At 39.7% G+C, this 21,390-nt stretch overlaps 1 protein-coding gene across 1 annotated transcript in view; it reads right to left on the bottom strand.

The window, feature by feature from the left end:
- Positions 1-21,390, bottom strand: part of wdr25 (WD repeat domain 25) — a 323,171-nt gene that overhangs the window by 56,432 nt on the left and 245,349 nt on the right. The window lies entirely within an intron of this gene.

The raw sequence follows: 21,390 nt of genomic DNA, 5'->3' as shown, positions 1-21,390 counted from the left end.
CTATACGAATGCGCATATTGCCCGTCCCCTTAAAAGGGGTGGGGGGGTCGCATTAATATACAATGAAAACTTTAACCTTACCCCTAACCTAAATAATAAATACAAATCGTTTGAGGTGCTTACTATGAGGTCTGTCGCACCGCTGCCTCTCGATATGGCTGTTATCTACCGCCCCCCAGGGCCCTACTCGGACTTTATTAATGAATTCTCAGAGTTCGTTGCTGATCTAGTGACGCACGCAGACAATATAATCATAATGGGGGACTTTAATATCCATATGAATACCCCATCGGACCCTCAGTGCGTGGCGCTCCAGACTATAATTGATAGCTGTGGTCTTACACAAATAATAAATGAACCTACGCATCGCAACGGCAATACGATAGATCTAGTGCTGGTCAGGGGTGTCACCACCTCCAAAGTTTTGGTACTCCCGTATACTAAAGTAATGTCCGATCATTACCTTATAAAATTCGAAGTTCTGACTCATTGTCAACAAACTAATAATAATAATAACTGCTATAGCAGCCGCAACATTAATGCCGCCACAACGATGACTCTTGCTGACCTACTGCCTTCGGTAATGGCACCATTCCCAAATTATGTCGGCTCTATTGATAACCTCACTAACAACTTTGACAATGCCCTGCGCAAAACCATTGATAGCATAGCACCGCTAAAACAAAAAAGGGCCCCTAAAAGGCGCACCCCATGGTTTACAGAGGAAACCAGAGCTCATAAATTATCATGTAGAAAGTTGGAACGCAAATGGCGCGCGACCAAGCTTGAGGTTTTCCATCAAGCATGGAGTGATAGTTTAATATCGTATAAACGCATGCTTACCTTAGCTAAAGCTAAATATTACTCAAATCTCATCCGCCTCAACAAAAACGACCCAAAATTTTTGTTTAGTACAGTAGCATCGCTAACCCAACAAGGGACTCCTCCCAATAGCTCCACCCACTCGGCAGATGACTTTATGAATTTCTTTAATAAGAAAATTGAACTCATTAGAAAGGAGATTAAAGACAACGCATCCCAGCTACAACTGGGTTCTATGAACACAGATACAACTGTATCTACGACGGATACTGCAATACAAAATAGTCTCTCTCTTTTTGATGAAATAACATTAGAGGAACTATTACAGCGTGTAAGTGGGATAAAACAAACAACATGTTTACTTGACCCACTTCCTGGGAAACTTATCAAGGAGCTTTTTGTATTATTAGGTCCATCAGTGCTAAATATTATAAACTTATCACTTTCCTCTGGCACTGTTCCCCTAGCATTCAAGAAAGCGGTTATTCATCCTCTGCTCAAAAGACCTAACCTTGATCCTGACCTCATGGTAAACTACCGACCGGTGTCCCACCTTCCCTTTATTTCGAAAATCCTCGAAAAAATTGTCGCACAGCAGCTAAATGAACACTTAGTGTCTAACAATCTCTGTGAACCTTTTCAATCCGGTTTCAGGGCAAATCACTCTACGGAGACAGCCCTCGCAAAAATGACTAATGATCTACTGCTGACGATGGATTCTGATGCGTCATCTATGTTGCTGCTTCTTGATCTTAGCGCTGCTTTCGATACCGTCGATCATAATATTTTATTAAAGCGTATCAAAACACGTATTGGTATGTCAGACTTAGCCTTGTCGTGGTTTAACTCTTATCTTACTGACAGGATGCAATGCGTCTCCCATAATAATGTGACCTCTGACTATGTTAAGGTAACGTGCGGAGTTCCTCAGGGTTCGGTTCTTGGCCCTGCACTCTTTAGTATTTACATGCTGCCGCTAGGCGACATCATACGCAAATACGGTGTTAGCTTTCATTGCTATGCTGATGACACCCAACTCTACATGCCCCTAAAGCTGACCAACACGCCGGATTGTAGTCAGCTGGAGGCGTGTCTTAATGAAATTAAACATTGGATGTCCGCTAACTTCTTGCAACTCAACGCCAAGAAAACGGAAATGCTGATTATCGGTCCTGCTAAACACCGACATTTATTTAATAATACCACCTTAACATTTGACAACCAAACAATTACACAAGGCGAATCAGTAAAGAATCTGGGTATTATCTTCGACCCAACTCTCTCGTTTGAATCACACATTAAGAGTGTTACTAAAACGGCCTTCTTTCATCTCCGTAATATCGCTAAAATTCGTTCTATTTTATCCACTAGCGACGCTGAGATCATTATTCATGCGTTCGTTACGTCTCGTCTCGACTACTGTAACGTATTATTTTCGGGTCTCCCTATGTCTAGCATTAAAAAATTACAGTTGGTACAAAATGCGGCTGCTAGACTTTTGACAAGAACAAGAAAGTTTGATCATATTACGCCTATACTGGCTCACCTGCACTGGCTTCCTGTGCACTTAAGAAGTGACTTTAAGGTTTTACTACTTACGTATAAAATACTACACGGTCTAGCTCCGTCCTATCTTGTCGATTGTATTGTACCATATGTCCCGGCAAGAAATCTGCGTTCAAAGAACTCCGGCTTATTAGTGATTCCCAGAGCCCAAAAAAAGTCTGCGGGCTATAGAGCGTTTTCTATTCGGGCTCCAGTACTATGGAATGCCCTCCCGGTAACAATTAGAGATGCTACCTCAGTAGAAGCATTTAAGTCCCATCTTAAAACTCATTTGTATACTCTAGCCTTTAAATAGCCCCCCTGTTGGACCAGTTGATCTGCCGTTTTTTTTCTTTTCTCCTCTGCTCCCCTTTTCCTTGAGGGGGGGGGGGGGGCACAGGTCCGGTGGCCATGGATGAAGTGCTGGCTGTCCAGAGTCGGGACCCGGGGTGGACCGCTCGCCTGTGCATCGGCTGGGAACATCTCTACGCTGCTGACCCGTCTCCGCTCGGGATGGTGTCCTGCTGGCCCCACTATGGACTGGACTCTTACTATTATGTTGGATCCACTATGGACTGGACTCTCACAATATTATGTCAGACCCACTCGACATCCATTGCTTTCGGTCTCCCCTAGAGGGGGGGGGTTACCCACATATGCGGTCCTCTCCAAGGTTTCTCATAGTCATTCACATCGACGTCCCACTGGGGTGAGTTTTTCCTTGCCCGTATGTGGGCTTTGTACCGAGGATGTCGTTGTGGCTTGTGCAGCCCTTTGAGACACTTGTGATTTAGGGCTATATAAATAAAGATTGATTGATTGATTGATTGATGCTAATGTATTTTAATGTTGGCCATTATGTTGGTACTTGGAGAGCCAAGTGGTTTCTGAGGTGATACTTACTGGTATGAGAGACTATCAATCTGACCTCAGATATGTTGGACATTTTTTAACAAGACACAAAAATGCCTTGAGGTTGTATGAGAGCACTTGGACAGCAAATAGTCCCTTTTTTTTTTTACCGTTGTGAAGACGAGGCGTTCCTGCGTTAGTCAGTAATGCGGCGTTTTGTCAGGGCTGCCCAGGGGCCTCATTGAGGGCGGCGGCGATGACTGACCGTATCGAGCGTCATTATCTCGGCGTACTCTAGCCCCCTAATGGGACTCCTGCTGAGGAAAATGAGAAAGTGGCGACACACTTTTATCTCTCACCTTTTCCACCCAGCGGTGCAATTAAATCAACCATATAATCCCACGGCAGGGGGAGGCACGTCACTAATGAATGTATTAACACATTCTCGCCATATCATCAGGCACACTCGCTCTCTTTTGTCTTTTAAAGTCAGCTTGATTCCTGTCTTTAGCTGTCACCATTTTCTAACAGGCAAAGTCAGACAACTATATAATAACAATGATTATTATTATTAGTGTAACATCTAAATAAATATTACAATTGTTATGGTTTTTTGTTCTTTTTTAAATTAATTAATTCATAAACAAACATTAATACAACCAATGATAAAAATGTAGTATTATTAGGGACCGCAATGTCCCTTTTGGACAGAGGACCCTATTGTATTTGTAAGGTTTTATTATTATTATTCCGCCGCCTCTTTGAGTTGTAATTTGACCCCCTTAACATGCTTCAAAACTCACCATATTTGACACACACATCAGGACTGGTGAAAATTGCCATCTAATAAAAAAAAAAAAAAAAAAACTCAAAATTGCGCTCTAGCGCCCCCTAGGAAAAAATGACAAAACTGCTTGTAACTTCCTGTAGGAATGTCGTAGAGACTTGAAACAAAAACCTCTATGTAGGGCTGCCTTAGACCTAGATTTCATACATTGACATCCTTCAGCAAAAATCAACAGGAGGTTGGCAATTCCCCCTTCAAAACAAAAAGTTAGTAAAAACACTCACTTTTGCCTCTTTGAGCTGTAATTTGACCCCCTTAACATGCTTCAAAACTTACCAAACTGGACACACACATCAGGACTGGCAAAAATTGCGATCTAATAAAAAAAAAAAAACCCAACCCCAAAACTCAAAATTGCGCTCTAGGAAGAAAACACAGACACAACTGCTCCTAGGAAGAAAACTCAGACAAAACTGCCTGTAACTTCCAGTAGGAATGTCTTAGAGACATGAAACAAAAATCTCTATGTAGGTCTCACTTAGACCTACATTTCATATATTGACAACTCCCAGCAAAAATCAACAGGAAGTTTGCAATTCCCCCTTCAAAACAAAAGTTTTGTAAAAACCGGTCACCTTTTTTCAAACATTATCTCCTCTGAGCACGTTTGTCGTGTTGGCTTCAAACTAGCACAGGAGAGAGATTGAACCCTTCTGATTAAAAGTTGACCAAAAAGTTATAATTACTGCTCCGGTTTGGATTTTATGTGCCGTCAAAGTCGGTCCCGTCCATCGCTGCTTCATTTTGAATTATTAATATTCTTATTATGAATTATTATTCATTGTATTAATATTTCATATGTTATGTTTTATATTCCATTTTATTTTTGTTTTTTATACATTAAAGACCACTAAAATAGATTAAAAAAAATACACAAAAACTATAAAAATGACAACTCATGGGGAAATTGTGAGTGAATGGTGTCGAACTAAAATGCTGATGTAACAGCTTACAGTACGATAGCATGTGTCAAGTACCAAGTTATAAGACTCTGATGTGTACACCTGTGAAATACACTCAAATAGTTAGCATGCTAACAGTTAGCATATGTAACATACAGAGGTATGTGACTCCGAAGTCTATGGCTGAAAAATTGGGTCAAAAAGTTAGCATGCTAACAGCTAGCACGTGTTCACTTCCAAGTTATATGACTCCGAGTCGCATGCTTGTAAAAGTAGCTGAAAAAGCTAGCATGCTAACAGCTAGCACGTGTTCACTTCCAAGTTATATGACTCCGAGTCGCATGCTTGTAAAAAGTAGCTGAAAAAGTTAGCATGCTAACAGTTAGCATGTGTTCACTTCCAAGTTATATGACTCCGAGTCGCATGCTTGTAAAAGTAGCTGTTAAAGTTAGCATGCTAACAGTTAGCATGTGTGGAGTACAAAGTTATATGACTGATGACTCTGAGGTATACGGCAGAAAAATAGGCTTAAAAAGTTAAAACGCTGATACTAGGTTAACTTTATTATATTAATAGTTTAAGTTTTAGTTTAGACGTTGAAATAATAATAATAACAATATTTTTAATCATTTTGACATTTTGCAAAACTCATATTTAGACTTGGGGCTGCACACCTCCCAAATATGCTGGATGTTGTAAATATGCAGGATGTTTTTTTACAGAGCTTTATAGGCAGAATAGATCAGATCCCCAGTACCTGCATTGTTAGCCGTCTCATACTGGCAGTTTTTCACTATTTTGAATGCGCATTAAAGGGAAAGACGTGTGTTCTTGTCTCACATAAGGATTGTGGATGATAGACAAAATTCCAACAAAAAGTGCAGTTGCTCTTTAAAATAGTAAGAATAAATATTTGAGGGCTGGAATTTCAATGTATAATGTTGCTTACATTTTTGCTTGTACCGTATGTTCCGGACTACGCACTTAAAATCCTTTTTGTTCCTCCTCAAAACTCAACAGTGCGCCTTATAATCCAGTGCGCCTAATGTATGGAAAAAGTTTGGTTGAGTTTACCCACCTTGAAGCTATTTTATTTGGTACATGGTGTAATGATAAGTGTGACCAGTAGATGGCAGTCAAACATTAGAGATATGTGGAAACAGCACTATGATGGGTCTCAAGTAAACACCAACATTTTAAATGTTCCATTGAAAATATAGAGCATTACACACGACGCTCAAAAATCTATCAGCATTTTTTAGTACGACGTTGGTAAGATGTGAGGCTGCACTGCTTGATGAGCTACAACATACGAGTATTATTATGGTGTGTGTATAAGGTAAGACATTATTTCTGGCGTTTTGTTTCGCAATATTATGCAAAAGCAACTTTTCTTACCTTCTGGTACCTGCTGATGTGTATTTGAGATCTGCGTAAATCCTGAAAAATTGCGCCCGTCCGCCTTTGTAGTCCGTACCGACAACGTAGTGGATAAACTTCTTCTTTTTCTCTATCTTCTTGTTATGGGACATTCATCCTCTGCTGTTGCCATTTCTAATATAAAGTAGTGTAAAGTTCTTACTTATATCTGTCAGTAAACTCGCCATAAAAGCGCTAAAACATACCGGTGTAGTGAGTTTACATTATTCACCCAAGGAACTTTAGTTATTAGAGTTCCGGTCGGACGTTTTTTCACGGGACACATTTCCTGTGTTGTTGTTTCCGGATGAGGAGATGCTGCTCCATTATTGATTTAAGTAAAGTTTGAATGTCATTTGGACTCCGCCAAGGCTGCTCTTTGTCACCGATTTTGTTCATAACCTTTATGGACAGAATTTCTAGGCGCAGTCAGGGCGTTGAGGGTATCTGGTTTGGTGGCTGCAGGATTAGGTCTCTGCTTTTTGCAGATGATGTGGTCCTGATGGCTTCATCTGGCCAGGATCTGCAGCTCTCACTGGATCAGCCGAGTGTGAAGCGACTGGGATGAGAATCAGCACCTCCAAGTCCGAGTCCATGGTTCTTGCCCGGAAAAGGGTGGAGTGCCATCTCTGGGTTGGGGAGGAGACCCTGCCCCAAGTGGAGGCGTTCAAGTACCTCGGAGTCTTGTTCACGAGTGAGGGAAGAGTGGACCGTGAGATCGACAGGCAGATCGGTGCGGCGTCTTCAGTAATGCGGACGCTGTATCGATCCGTTGTGGTGAAGAAGGAGCTGAGCCGGAAGGCAAAGCTCTCAATTTACTGGTCGATCTACGTTCCCATCCTCACCTATGGTCATGAGCTTTGGGTTATGACCGAAAGGACAAGATCACGGGTACAAGCGGCCAAAATGAGTTTCCTCCGCCGGGTGGCGGGGCTCTCCCTTAGAGATAGGGTGAGAAGCTCTGCCATCCGGGGGGAGCTCAAAGTAAAGCCGCTGCTCCTCCACATCGAGAGGAGGCAGATGAGGTGGTTCGGGCATCTGGTCAGGATGCCACCCGAACGCCTCCCTAGGGAGGTGTTTAGGGCACGTCTGACCGGTAGGAGGCCAAGGGGAAGACCCAGGACACGTTGGGAAGACTATCCCTCCCGGCTGGCCTGGGAACGCCTCGGGATCCCCCGGGAGGAGCTGGACGAAGTGGCTGGGGAGAGGGAAGTCTGGGCTTCCCTGCTTAGGCTGCTGCCCCCGCGACCCGACCTCAGAAAAGTGGAAGAAGATGGATGGATGGATGGACGAATGTCATTAAAACAGTTAGTTCCATCTTCTGACACTTCTTCCACTGCCGTCCTTGCACGCTACACCGCTACAACAAAGATGACGGGGAGAAGACGCCGCCGAAGGTGAGCCATGTAAATAAGACCGCCCACAAAACGGCGCATCCGGAAGCGACTGTCAGAAAGCGGCTTGAAGATGATCTGTAAAACATAATCTATGCAACATTTTGACCAAAGAACCACCATTACATGTTATGTAGACCACAAGGAAGTGTTTTACATTTACAAAAAAATAATAATAATATGACTCCTTTACTGCGTCCTATAATCCGGTGCGCCTTATATATGAAAAAAATATCAAAACTCGAGTTTTTCTTTCAAATCCTCTGTGTACTGCGTGTCGAAACCTGATCAGACACCGTGATGACATGTTTTTTTTCCGTATACTCTCTCTTTGGACCCACAGCTGATATCTTAATTACCCGCCTTCAGTTTCCTTTGTCCGCTGAGTCATAACGTTGATGTTTATGACAGGAAACAGGACGTCAAATGTCTCCGTTTGGAAGACACGCTCAATTTGCTCCGAGTTCTTCTCTCCTCTGCTAATGAAGGAGGACATTCAGCCAGGGCTAGATGGATACGTTGTTAGGAATAAACAGAAATGTATTTTTGATGGAGCCATATAAATAACTTGCCAACCTTGAGACCTCCAATTTCGGGAGGTGGGGGGCGGGGAGGGGGCGTGGTTAAGAGGGGAGACGTATATTTACAGCTAGGATTCACCAAGTCAAGTATTTCATATATATATATATATATATATATATATATATATATATATATATATATATATATATATATACAGTATATACCGTATATTACCAAATAGTAGCCCGGGCGTTTATTTCACAAAATGGGGTCAGACCCCGGGCGGCTATTAGGACATGGGCGGTTATTTGCACAAGGCTTTTATTTATTTTTGCACCAGCCTGCACCAGGCCATTATTTGGTTACAATGGTTAGTGTCCAGTATTTTTTTTCGTACTAAAAACTTTAAATGTAAAAGCTAATGTAAACACACAAACAAAAAAACAAGACTATCAAAAGACAAAAGATCAACAAGGCCTCAACATGACAGTAGTGCAACAATTGTCAAATAGAATACAAATACTAAAAATAAATAAACTTTTTAAATAAAGCAGCCTACCGCGAAAAATAAAATTATGGTACCAAGTACTCAAGTATAAAACCCACCATCAAAACAGAACAATAATACTGTCACTGTCCTTTGCCTTATTGCGGATCATTTTACGGGACACACGGTGGTTCAGTTCACGAACGTGATGTATCCACTGACACAAATTAGCATCAAGCTCGTCGCTCACTTTCTTCCTACCTCCACCAGATAAGCGAGCCCGTTTTCCATCGATTGCCGACTGAGATTGTAGTTCTCCCTTTTTTTGTTTCCATTCTCGTACACGTTTTGGGTCAACGTTAAACTGCCTGGCCGCTGCCAAACCAGAATTCTGCTCCGCATACTTCACAACCACTAGCTTGAACTTTAAGTCAAACTTTCTGTTCTTCCCTCTTAAAGTATTCCCGTCCATCAGTTGTGGTGTACCGGTATCCTGTTCATTCAACTCACTGCTGCTGTTGCTTGCCATGTTGAAACTTTACCGCGTGGGTTTGTTGTTGTCGTTGAGTGTGTGTTACGCTATATGTGAAACGACGTGGTCGCATAGTGATGCGGGTGTGGTTCTCCCAAGGATGCAGACGGCTTCGGACACAGCTTGCAGGTACGAATATGATTTATTTAAAATATAAATCATACGGTGGATAAACAAAAAGACATGCACGTAGCACAAAAGGCAAGAAACAAAAGGACTAGCGTGGGAGCTAGCAGGCAAAATGGCATAGCGTGAAAACTAGCAGCTAAGGAACATGAAATAATCGTCGTCATCAGTTGTATGGGAACAAACTACGAAGCCAGACAGAGTGAGGCCAGAGCAAAGACTAAATAGCCCTCTGATTAGTGCCCGGGCAACAGGTGCGCGTCCCGAACACTAACCAGAGGCAGGTGAAAGTAATCAGCTGACATGGCAACTGAACACAAACAAAATCAAATGTGCTGAAAACATATGTGACGAGAAACATAAACAAACTATGATCCGTGCAGCGGATCGTAACAATATGCGGTCACCCATTGCAATATGTTGATTACCCAGAATCCCCACGTAACGTCTGCTGTTACCGTAATGACCAGAATTATTGCACCTTTGCTTTTCCTTTTAGCTTATAAATTGGGTTTAATGAAGTCAATATGATTTTAATCTAAATTATGCAAATAACAGCCCATGGGCGGCTATTTGGACATAGGCGTTTATTAGGAAGAGGCGTTTATTTCACAAAATGTGGTCAGGCTATTAGGACATGGGCGGTTATTTGCACAAGGGCGTTTATTTGGTAATATACGGTATATATATATATATATATATATATATATATATATATATATATATATATATATATATATATATATATATATATATATATATATATATGTATGTGTGGGAAAAAAATCACAAGACTATTTCATCTCTACAGGCCTGTTTCATGAGGGGGGGTACCCTCAATCGTCAGGGGATTTTAATGGGAGCATTCGCATACCATGGTTTATATAGGGCACAGAGTGGGTGGGTACAGGCTGGCCTAGGGGCGTGGTGATTGGCTCATGTGTTACCTAGGAGGTGTTTCCGTCTATGGCGGCATGTTGTTACAATTTCGCTGCGCTTGTTGAGGGATGACAGGTCTGGACGGTAAATAATAAACAGTTTCTCTTTTCAAGCATAGGTTGCATCTTTTATTACCACTATTGTAAGGTGTGCTGGATGCAAGAATTTGCCATGTTATTGAATATTCAACATTATTGTCTTTGAGGTCCCAAATGTGTTTGCTGAGTTCTGTGGTATTTCGCAGGTTTTTGTTCCTGAAAGAAGCCTTGTGATTGTTCCATCTGGTTTTGAATTCTCCCTCGGTTAATCCTACATATGTGTCGGATGTGTTAATGTCCTTGCGTATTACCTTAGATTGGTAGACAACTGATGTTTGTAAGCACCCCCCGTTGAGGGGGCAATCAGGTTTCTTTCGACAATTACATCCTTTGTTGGTTTTGGAGTCGCTCTGTCTGAGGGCCGACGGCTCATTTGCAATTGTTTTGTTGTGGTTTGAGATGATTTGTCGTATATTGTTCATGCAGCTGTAGCTCAATTTAATGTTGTTCTTGTTGAATACTTTTCTTAGGATGTTGTCTTTGGGAAAGTGTTTGTCAATCAGATTGAGGAATTTGTGTCCAATGTTCGTTGAGACGTTTTTGCTGTATGGGGGGTTGTACCAGATGATGTCGTTCCGTTTTCTGTTCTTTTAATGTTGAATATTCAATAACATGGCAAATTCTTGCATCCAGCACACCTTACAATAGTGGTAATAAAAGATGCAACCTATGCTTGAAAGAGAAACTGTTTATTATTTACCGTCCAGACCTGTCATCCCTCAACAAGCGCAGCGAAATTGTAACAACATGCCGCCATAGACGGAAACACCTCCTAGGTAACACATGAGCCAATCACCACGCCCCTAGGCCAGCCTGTACCCACCCACTCTGTGCCCTATATAAACCATGGTATGCGAATGCTCCCATTAAAATCCCCTGATGATTGAGGGTACCCCCCCTCATGAAACAGGCCTGTAGAGATGAAATAGTCTTGTGATTTTTTTCCCACACATACATATATTGCGCTCTACTACGGTATCGAGCACTATTTTTTGGATAACCTTATTAAGACATATATATAAATATATATATATATATATATATATATATATATATATATAAATAAATAAAATAAATGTTTGAATTTCAGTGTTCATTTATTTACACATATACACACACATAACACTCATCTACTCATTGTTGAGTTAAGGGTTGCATTATCCATCCTTGTTCTATTTGTCACTATTTTTCTAACCATGCTGAACGCCCTCTCTGATGATGCATTGCTGTGTGGCACGCAAAAAGTGCTTTCATCAAATGCACTAGATGGCAATATTGTCCTGTTTAAGAGTGTCACAACATTGCTGTTGGCAGACGAACTGCTTTACAGTAGACAAAAACGTGACTGCTGTTGTTGTGTGTTGTTACCGCGCTGGGAGGGCGTTAATGAAACTGCCTAACAATAAACCCACATAAGAAACCAAGAACTCGCCCTCCATCATTCTACAGTTATAACGTCATTGGGCAGGTACGCTGTTTATATTGTGTGCCTGAATTTCGGGAGATTTTTGGGAGAAAATTTGTCCCGGGAGGTTTTCGGGAGAGGCGCTGAATTTCGGGAGTCTCCCGGAAAATCCGGGAGGGTTGGCAAGTATGATTGTAATGTAAGTCAGTTTAAGATTTTATAGCACAATGAAACATCACTGGGGTTTATTTCTAAAGCCACAAATAATGTATTTATGGGGCAGCGTCAGCGTACAACAGGTGCTCAACCGCCATGACCTACTTTCTTTTGCTCCATAAAAACTCCCCCGGTGAGGTACTAAGAAATAAAATGCAGCGCTCATGTTGTCTGACTCATCTCCAACCTTAAGAGCGTCTTAAAGTTGCTTTTATCCCAGCGACTCCCTGGTGTATTCATGCACTGCCATCTTTGTTCAACCACAACACAGGGCTCGTTTCTTGTTCAGTTTATTTATTTACATAGCACATTTAAAAACGACCCCAGTTGGCCAAAGTGTAGTAGTAGTGAATTATATTTATATAGCACTTTTCTCTAGTGACTCAAAGCGCTTTTACATAGTGAAACCCAATATCTAAGTTACATTTGAACCAGTGTGGGTGGCACTGGGAGCAGGTGGGTAAAGTGTCTTGCCAAAGGACACAACGACAGTGACTAGGATGGGGATCGAACCTGGAACCCCCAAGCCACAGCCACTCTACCAACCGAGCTATACCGCCTGTGTTGTCCAACCACAACACAGGGCTTGTTTCTTGTTCAGTTTATTTATTGACATAGCACATTTAAAAACAACCCCAGTTGGCCAAAGTGTAGTACAGACATAAGAAGCAATGTGAAAGAAAAAAAGGGCACATTTACATTGTAACACAGAAGTATGAATAAAACACAATAGTAAAATACGACCTTAAAAGAAGTGCAGAATATATCACCTAAAATACTAAAATGTGATATTTAAAAAAAAAAAAAAGGATAAAACAAAAAATAAAAACAGCCAAGATATCCTGCCTAACTGGATTTGAATATGTTTTTAGCCTAGATTTAAGTTGGTTCAGAGACTGGGAGGACCTAATAGATTATGGAAGGTGGTTCCACAGTCTGGACCCTGCCACTGAGAAGGCTCTATCTATCTCCTTTGTTTTTTAGCCTAGAGTTAGGAAGCAGATGGAGCCATATAAATAACTTTTTTGAAACAACGCAAATCATTTTTCTCATACAATTATGACTTCTTTCAACAATCTATCTTTTTCTCATGTAGCTTTTTAAGTTGAAACTACAACTGATTCATTTTTTTCACGTTAACGTCTGACTTTTTCTAGTAAAAATGAAGTTATTCTCATAGTGTATTTAACAAAATTATGACTTTTTCTTTTGAAAATATAATAACATACAGTTTTATTCAATCAGTAATGATAAAATTGTGTTTGTATTGCCAAAAAAATATTTTTTTTTTGCTTAAATAAAGGTAACAAGTTATAATTTATTTACTAAAATTCTAACCGTCTGTAGTGTACCCATTTTTTTTGTCATTTTCTCTTTATAAAATACAGTATTTGTTGACGGAATATGATGATTTGTGTGTCCTGAGATTGAATGTAATCGACATGATTTATCAACTTTAAAAGTTAAAAAAAAAAGAATAAAAAACTTAAATAGTAAAAATACAATACTCATGAATATAACATCATTAAATTATTCTTATGCTTGTGTTAAAGAAGTCAACCTTTTACAAGAAAGAAATGTCATCATATTAAGCAATGTTGTAATTTAAAAATGGGAAAATTCCCACTATTATTAGAGTTAACTTGTAAAATCAGTAATAAATAATAACGGTTTCAAATTTACTGCCAAAAATTCATGAAATTAAAACAAATTGTCATTTAAAAAGGAATAAATGGACATTTAATACGGAAATAACGTCCAAAATTTGGAGAGAAACTCTGAAATAACTGATAAAAAATTTTATTTTTATTTTTATTATGATTCAAATCTAATTGTCTTTATTAAATTACAATTTCTCTCATAGTACAACTTTTTTTGCAGGAAAATTGCAATTTTCATTATGTATTACTGGTTTACCAACCTAACGCTCATAATCTAAGAGTTCTTTCCTGAATTACTGACAATTTCTCTTAATGTCATGACTTTTTTGCCGTAAAATTGCAACTTTTAATATCTATTTCAAATGTTATTACTTATAAGGGTCTGTTTGCAACATTTACACTTTCCAATGTATTTTAAGCGTTATATCGCGCCCTCTTATCGCTTCAAAGACGTAATGACGTAACTCTACGTACAAAACCCAAAACCAGTGACGTTGGCACGTTGTGTAAATCGTAAAAAAAAACAGACTACAATGATTTGCAAATCCTTTTCGACCTATATTCAATTGAATAGACTGCAAAGACAAGATACTTAACATTCGAACTGGAAAACGTTGTTATTTTTTGCAAATACTAGCTCATTTGGAATTCGATGCCTGTAACATGTTTAAAAAAAGCTGGCACAAGTGGCAAAAAAGACAGAGAAAGTTGAGGAATGCTCATCAAACACTTATTTGGAACATCCCACAGGTGAACAGGCTAATTTGGGACAGGTGGGTGCCATGATTGGGTATAAAAGCAGCTTCCATGAAATGCTCAGTCATTCACAAGCAAGGATGGGGCGAGGGTCACCACTTTGTGAACAAATAAGTGAGCAAATTGTTCAAGAACAATATTTCTCAATCAGCTATTGCGAGGAATTTAGGGATTTCACCATCTATTGTCCATAATATCATCAAAAGGTTCAGAGAATCTGAAGAAATCACTGCACGGAAGCAGCAAGGCTGAAAACCAACAATGAATGCCCGTGACCTTGGATCCCTCAGGCGGTACTGCATCAGAAACCGACATCAGTGTGTAAAAGATATCACCACACGGGCTCAGGAACACTTCAGTAAACCTCTGTAAGAGCAAGTTAAAACTCTACTATGCAAAACGAAAGCCATTTATCAACAACACCCAGAAACGGCGCCGGCTTCGCTGGGCCCGAGTTGATACCTGATGCAAAGTAGGAAAGTGTTCTGGGGACTGACGAGTCCACATTTCAAATTGTTTTTGGAAACTGTGGACGTCGTGTCCTCCAGACCAAAGAGTAAAAAAAACATCCTGACTGGTATAGGCGCAAAGTTCAAAAGCCAGCATCTGTGACGGTATTAGTGTCCAAGGCATGGGTAACTGAAACATCTGTGAAGGCACAATTAATGCTGTAAGGCACATACATGTTTTGGAGCAACATACAGTATGTTGCCATCCAAGCAACGTTATCATAGACGCCCCTGCTTATTTCAGCAAGACAATGCCAAGCCACGTGTTACAACAGCGTAACTTCATAGTAAAAGAGCGCGGGTACTAGACAGGCCTGCCTGTAGTCCAGACCTATCTCCCATTGAACCTTGATAAGACTTTCTTCCAATTGCTCTTAATGTTATTACTTCCTTTGCAGTACAATCACAACTTTAATATTGATTTCAAATATTACGACTTATGTACAAAACCCAAATCTAGACTGGCCTGCCTGTAGTCCAGACCTGTCTCCCATTGAAAATGTGTGGCGCAATATTAAGCCTAAAATACGACAACGGAGACCCCGGACTGTTGAACAACTTAAGCTGTACATCAAGCAAGAATGGGAAATAATTTCATCTGAAACGCTTCAAAAATTAGTCTCCTCAGTTCCCAAACGTTTACTGAGTGTTGTTAAAAGGAAAGGCCATTTAACACAGTGGTAAAAATGCCCCTGTGCCAACTTGTTTGCAATGTGTTTGTCACCGTCAGTGCGCACATGAGTGCGCATTCAAGTGTGTGCTGCGCCGGGCGCACCTCCGGGGGTGCGCCAGGCGCGTGACAGTCCGGCAGCAGCAAGCAGCTGCAATCAATCACCGGCAATCAGCACACCTGAAGCTGACGATGAGACCTGCCTTCATAAGCCTGCACAACCTGATATCCCACGCCAGAACGCAGTCATCTGTTCCTATACAGTAAGCGAATATCTAGCTCTATACACTCTTGCTCTCTCTGTGTGTTCTCCCCCGTCGTGTTGAATCGTCTCGTGTCCTCCTTGTCGTCCTCCCTGCAGCCTGCCTTCGTTCCCACGTTACGAGATGTGTGTCTCGTCTCCCCGCGTTCCCCCTGTTTCCCTGGCTGCCTCTTGGATCGCGACCTCCCGCCTGACACGGACCTTTGACGCCTCTCTCCTCCACTCGACCTCACATCTGCTCATACACGGACTACCGAGCCAGCCTAGCGCCCCTTTGGACGTCCGCCTCTCGCTCAACACTACCGGTAACACTCAGCAGTTAATTCCCACACCATACACTTTTGGATTTAGTCACACTACATTCTCTAGATTATTATTATTATTATTATTATTATTATTTGTTATTTATATATATATATATAGTGTACATATATATATATATATATATAAATAAATAGAGCTTATACGCCATCCCTGCTGTGTGTTCCGTCCATACTTGCCAACCCTCCCGATTTTTCCGGGAGACTCCCGAATTTCAGTGCCCCTCCCGAAAATCTCCCGGGGCAACCATTCTCCCGAATTTCTCCCGATTTTCACCCGGACAACAATATTAAGGGCGTGCCGTGATGGCACTGCCTTTAGCGTCCTCTCCAACCTGTCGTCGCGTCCGCTTTTTCACCATACAAACAGCGTGCCGGCCCAGTCACATGTTGTATGCGGCTTCTGCAGACACACGTAAGTGACTGCAAGACATACTTGATCAGTGTGACTATACAGGTCACACTGAGGGTGGCCGTATAAACAACTTTAACACTGTTACAAATATGCGCCACACTGTGAACCCACACCAAACAAGAATGACAAACACATTTCGGGAGAACATCCGCACCGTAACACAACATAAACACAACAGAACAAATACCCAGAATCCCTTGCAGCCCTAACTCTTCCGGGCTACAATATACACCCCCACTACCACCAAACACCCCCCCCCCCCCCCCCAATCTCCCGAATTCGGCGGTCTCAAGGTTGGCAAGTATGGTGCCGTCTCCTTCCTCCTGTACACATAACAGTGTTGCTGCCTTTAAATTCTAAGTTAATGATTATTTGCAAAAAAAAATTACGTTTTTCAGTTCGAACATCAAATATCTTGTCTTTGCAGTTCATTCAGTTGAATATAAGTTGAAAAGGATTTGCAAATCATCTTTATTTACAAATTACACAACTTGCCAACTTCACTGGTTTTGGGTTTTGTAACATAAACCTGGACTATTTTTCCTTTGGAATGACAATTTTTCTCGTTGTGACATTTTGGCAGTAATATTCCAACTTTCATTATTTATTTCTGACTTTCCAACCTAACTCTCATAATCGTGACACTTTTGTCCCCCATTAATTTACAACTTGGCTTTATATGATGACATATTTTGCTTGCAAAAAGGACGAAAGGGACAAGCAGTAGAAAATGGATGGAAGGATGACTTCTTAATATTGCAAGGATAAGTTCCATTTTATGACGACTATATTCCTGCCAAGTCTCTCTAGAGAGACGACACGTTCGTAGTGTCAGAAAGAAGTCAGCAGTGCCCTACAGAAAGCGCGGCCATGTTAAGTGTGTCCCTGCTGGCTCGGAGGACAGACCTTGGGGTCAGCAGACGATATGATTCGGTCGACTCGGTTCTCAGTCTCGCACCACTGAACCGCCCCCAACAAGTGACAGCATCAGTGACTATGTACCCTGCGTGTCCATCACTATAAATCTCGCCTTTTGTCTTATCCAATTGTTATTTTAAGCAATCTAAAGTAGATTTATTTTACATACAAACGTGCCTCATCCATGCAAAGCCGCCTCACTGAATTCACCATGTTTTCATTGCACAGCTGTCTAAATATGACAAAAAATTTGAAAAAAAAAAAAAAAAAATGCTAGCTACAATAATTACACAGGCACTCTGTTTCCATTGGCTTTGTCGTGTGCTTGTTTACTGCCAGTGGATTAGCGTCGCCTAAGAGGACCAGTGCCATAATATGTGCACCATCAGTGTGAATTGAAGCATTATTTGGACTCAATCAGAGATCATTTGATTTATTTACAACTCGTAAATCCTTCTAAACATGAGAATGCGTCCATCATGGCTAATTTAAAAGGCTCATAATTACACCACTCAGGCAGCTTAATGGTTATAATTAGAATTCAATAAATACAGTTAGTTTATTCGCTGCTGTATACTTAAATAAAGTATTACATAAATACATATATAAAAAGGCCTACATCAATAGTCATCAGTCTCATATAGCCGCCAGGTGGCTGGTCTACCAAAGCAAATAACTGCTGAAAATGAAAGTTAGTCCTTTAAAGCAGGTTGGAGTAAAACTGAATAATAACAATCATATCCACGATAATAATAGAAGTAATAATAATTAGATAAAAAATAATGACAATGACAATGGTAATAATACAAAAAAACAACTAAGAATAGATGTAATGCAAACATATATATATATACTGTATATATATATATATATATTATTGCACGATAAGATAATAAAAACTTCTCATTCAATAGTTATTTTCATGACTATTTACATTTTGGATAGCCACTGAAGGCATCAAAACTATGAATGAACACTTGTGGAGTAATGTACCGTATTTTCCGCACTATAAGGCGGACCTTCAATAAATGGCCTATTTTAAAACTTTGTTCATATATAAGGCGCACCGCATTATAAGGCACACCACATTAAAAGGCGCATAGAATAGACGCTACAGTAGAGGCTGGGGTTACGTTATGCATCCATTAGATAGAGCTGCGCTAAAGGGAATGTCAACAAAACAGTCAGATAGGCCAGTCAAACTTTATTAATAGATTACAAACCAGCGTTCTGACATCTCTGTTCACTCCATCATCATCATCATCATCATCATCATCATCATCATCATCATCATCATCATCATTTCTTTTTATTCCTTTCATGAAAATGCATATATATAAGCCATATACAGTTGACACTTTCATTGTTTTTTTGTTTCTTATACATTTCCATGATCAGAAAGGAGCAGATGGAAGAATACTATTCTTATATTTATCTGCCCCCTTTTTAACACAAATTATTTAGATGACTTTATCACTGTTCCCTCCACCAACACCCGAACTCCAACATACTTTTAATTTCCGTTTAAGCATTTTCAAAATGACACGTTCCAATCAAGATCAAAAATCAGTTTGATATAATTCCAGTTGTCTCTTTTTGTAACTCCTTTTAAATTCAAAGATATTCTTGCAACTTTTTAAGTCTTTGTCTAGAGAATTCCATGCTTTCACACCAGCAACAGATAAGCACATTTGCTTCAAATTTGTTCGCACTCTTGGATATTTAAAGTCATACGGCCTTCTGTGATTCTCATCTTCCGACGTGAACTCAAATAACTTTTGTAAGTCCTTTGGAAGAACTTTATTTCTAACTTTGAACATCACTAATAGGGTATGCAATTCTACAATGTCTTTTAGTTTTAATAATCCTGACCTAATGAAGAGTGGATTTGTGTGGTCTCTATATCCTACTGTAGAAATGATACGAATTGCTCTTTTCTGTGAAAGAAATAAAAACATTATGTTGCTGTGATATGTATTTCCCCATATTTATGCACAATAATTGAAATAAGGTAGAATAATTGAGCAATACAACATTCTCATTGTATTATACGGGAAACTGTATTTAACCTTGTTCAAAATAAATAAACTTTTAGACAGCTTATTTTTCACATGCAATATATGAGCTTTCCATGTCAACTTTTCATCTAAGATGACCCCAAGAAATCTGATTTCAGACACCTTCTCAATTTTCACATTGTTTATGGATAAACTTAACTTCTATCTTTCTTTTATTTCTGAATACCATAAATTTAGTCTTTTCCAAGTTTAAAGATAATTTATTTACATCAAACCACAATTTTAGTTTAACCATTTCCTCTTCAATATTATCGGCTAAGATTTTCAAGTCATCTCCTGAACAGTATAAATTTGTATCGTCTGCGAATAATACGTACTGTAAAATTTTCGAAACCTCACAAATATCATTTATATATAAAATCAATCAATCAATCAATCAATGTTTATTTATATAGCCCTAAATCACAAGTGTCTCAAAGGGCTGCACAAGCCACAACGACATCCTCGGTACAGAGCCCACATAAGGGCAAGGAAAAACTCACCCCAGTGGGACGTCGATGTGAATGACTATGAGAAACCTTGGAGAGGACCGCATATGTGGGTAACCCCCCCCTCTAGGGGAGACCGAATGCAATGGATGTCGAGTGGGTCTGACATAATATTGTGAGAGTCCAGTCCATAGTGGATCCAACATAATAGTAAGAGCCCAGTCCAATAAAAAGTTTGGGTCCTAAAATCGAACCTTGCGGAATTCCACATTCAATATTCATACATTCTGATCTATAACCATCAGTCTCAACATATTGCTGTCGTTGTTGTAAATAGCTTGTTAACCAGTCCAGTGCAACTCCTCTAACTCCATAAGTATATAATTTAGAAATGAGAATTTGATGATCTATAGCAGTGGTTCTCAACCTTTTTTCAGTTATGTACCCCCTGTTAATTTTTTTTAAATTCAAGTACCCCCTAATCAGAGCAAAGCATTTTTGGTTGAAAAAAAGAGATAAAGAAGTAAAATACAGCACTATGTCATCAGTTTCTGATTTATTAAATTGTATAACAGTGCAAAATATTGCTAATTTGTAGTGGTCTTTCTTGAACTATTTGGAAAAAAAGATAGGTTTTTATTTATATTTATAAAGGATTTTTGAATTGTTGCTATTTTTAGAATATTTAAAAAAAATCTCACGTACCCCTTGGCATACCTTCAAGTACCCCCAGGGGTACGCGTACCCCCATTTGAGAACCACTGATCTATAGTGTTGAATGCCTTCTTTAAATCAATGAACACTCCTATTGTGTATTTATTTTGATCAATTGCAGTTGTAATATCTTCAATAATGTTCATGATGGCCAAGCTCGTAGACATATTTGATCGAAATCCATACTGACTTTCATTTAATAATTTGTGTTTTTCAATAAAGCAGTCTAATTTATTAACAAACAGTTTTTCAAGCACTTTTGAAAATTGAGATAGGAGAGATACTGGTCTATAATTACCAAATATATGTTTATCTCCGGTTTTAAATAAAGGTATCGCCTTAGCTGTTTTCATATTGTCTGGGAAAACTCCTACTTTAAAAGAACAATTAATTATATAATGTAATGGTTTAATAATGCAATCAATTGTGTTTTTTAATATTTTCATGTCAATACCCTCATTGTCTGTTGAGGTCTTGTTTTTTAGTTTATAAACTCCCAAAATGAATAAACAGCTGTTTTATTATTTTCCCCGAGGTAAAGTCAGTGACGTGG

This window comes from Nerophis lumbriciformis, linkage group LG08 (assembly GCF_033978685.3).
Source record: "Nerophis lumbriciformis linkage group LG08, RoL_Nlum_v2.1, whole genome shotgun sequence".
Taxonomy (NCBI): domain Eukaryota; kingdom Metazoa; phylum Chordata; class Actinopteri; order Syngnathiformes; family Syngnathidae; genus Nerophis; species Nerophis lumbriciformis.
This window is presented reverse-complemented; position numbering and strand designations above follow the sequence as displayed.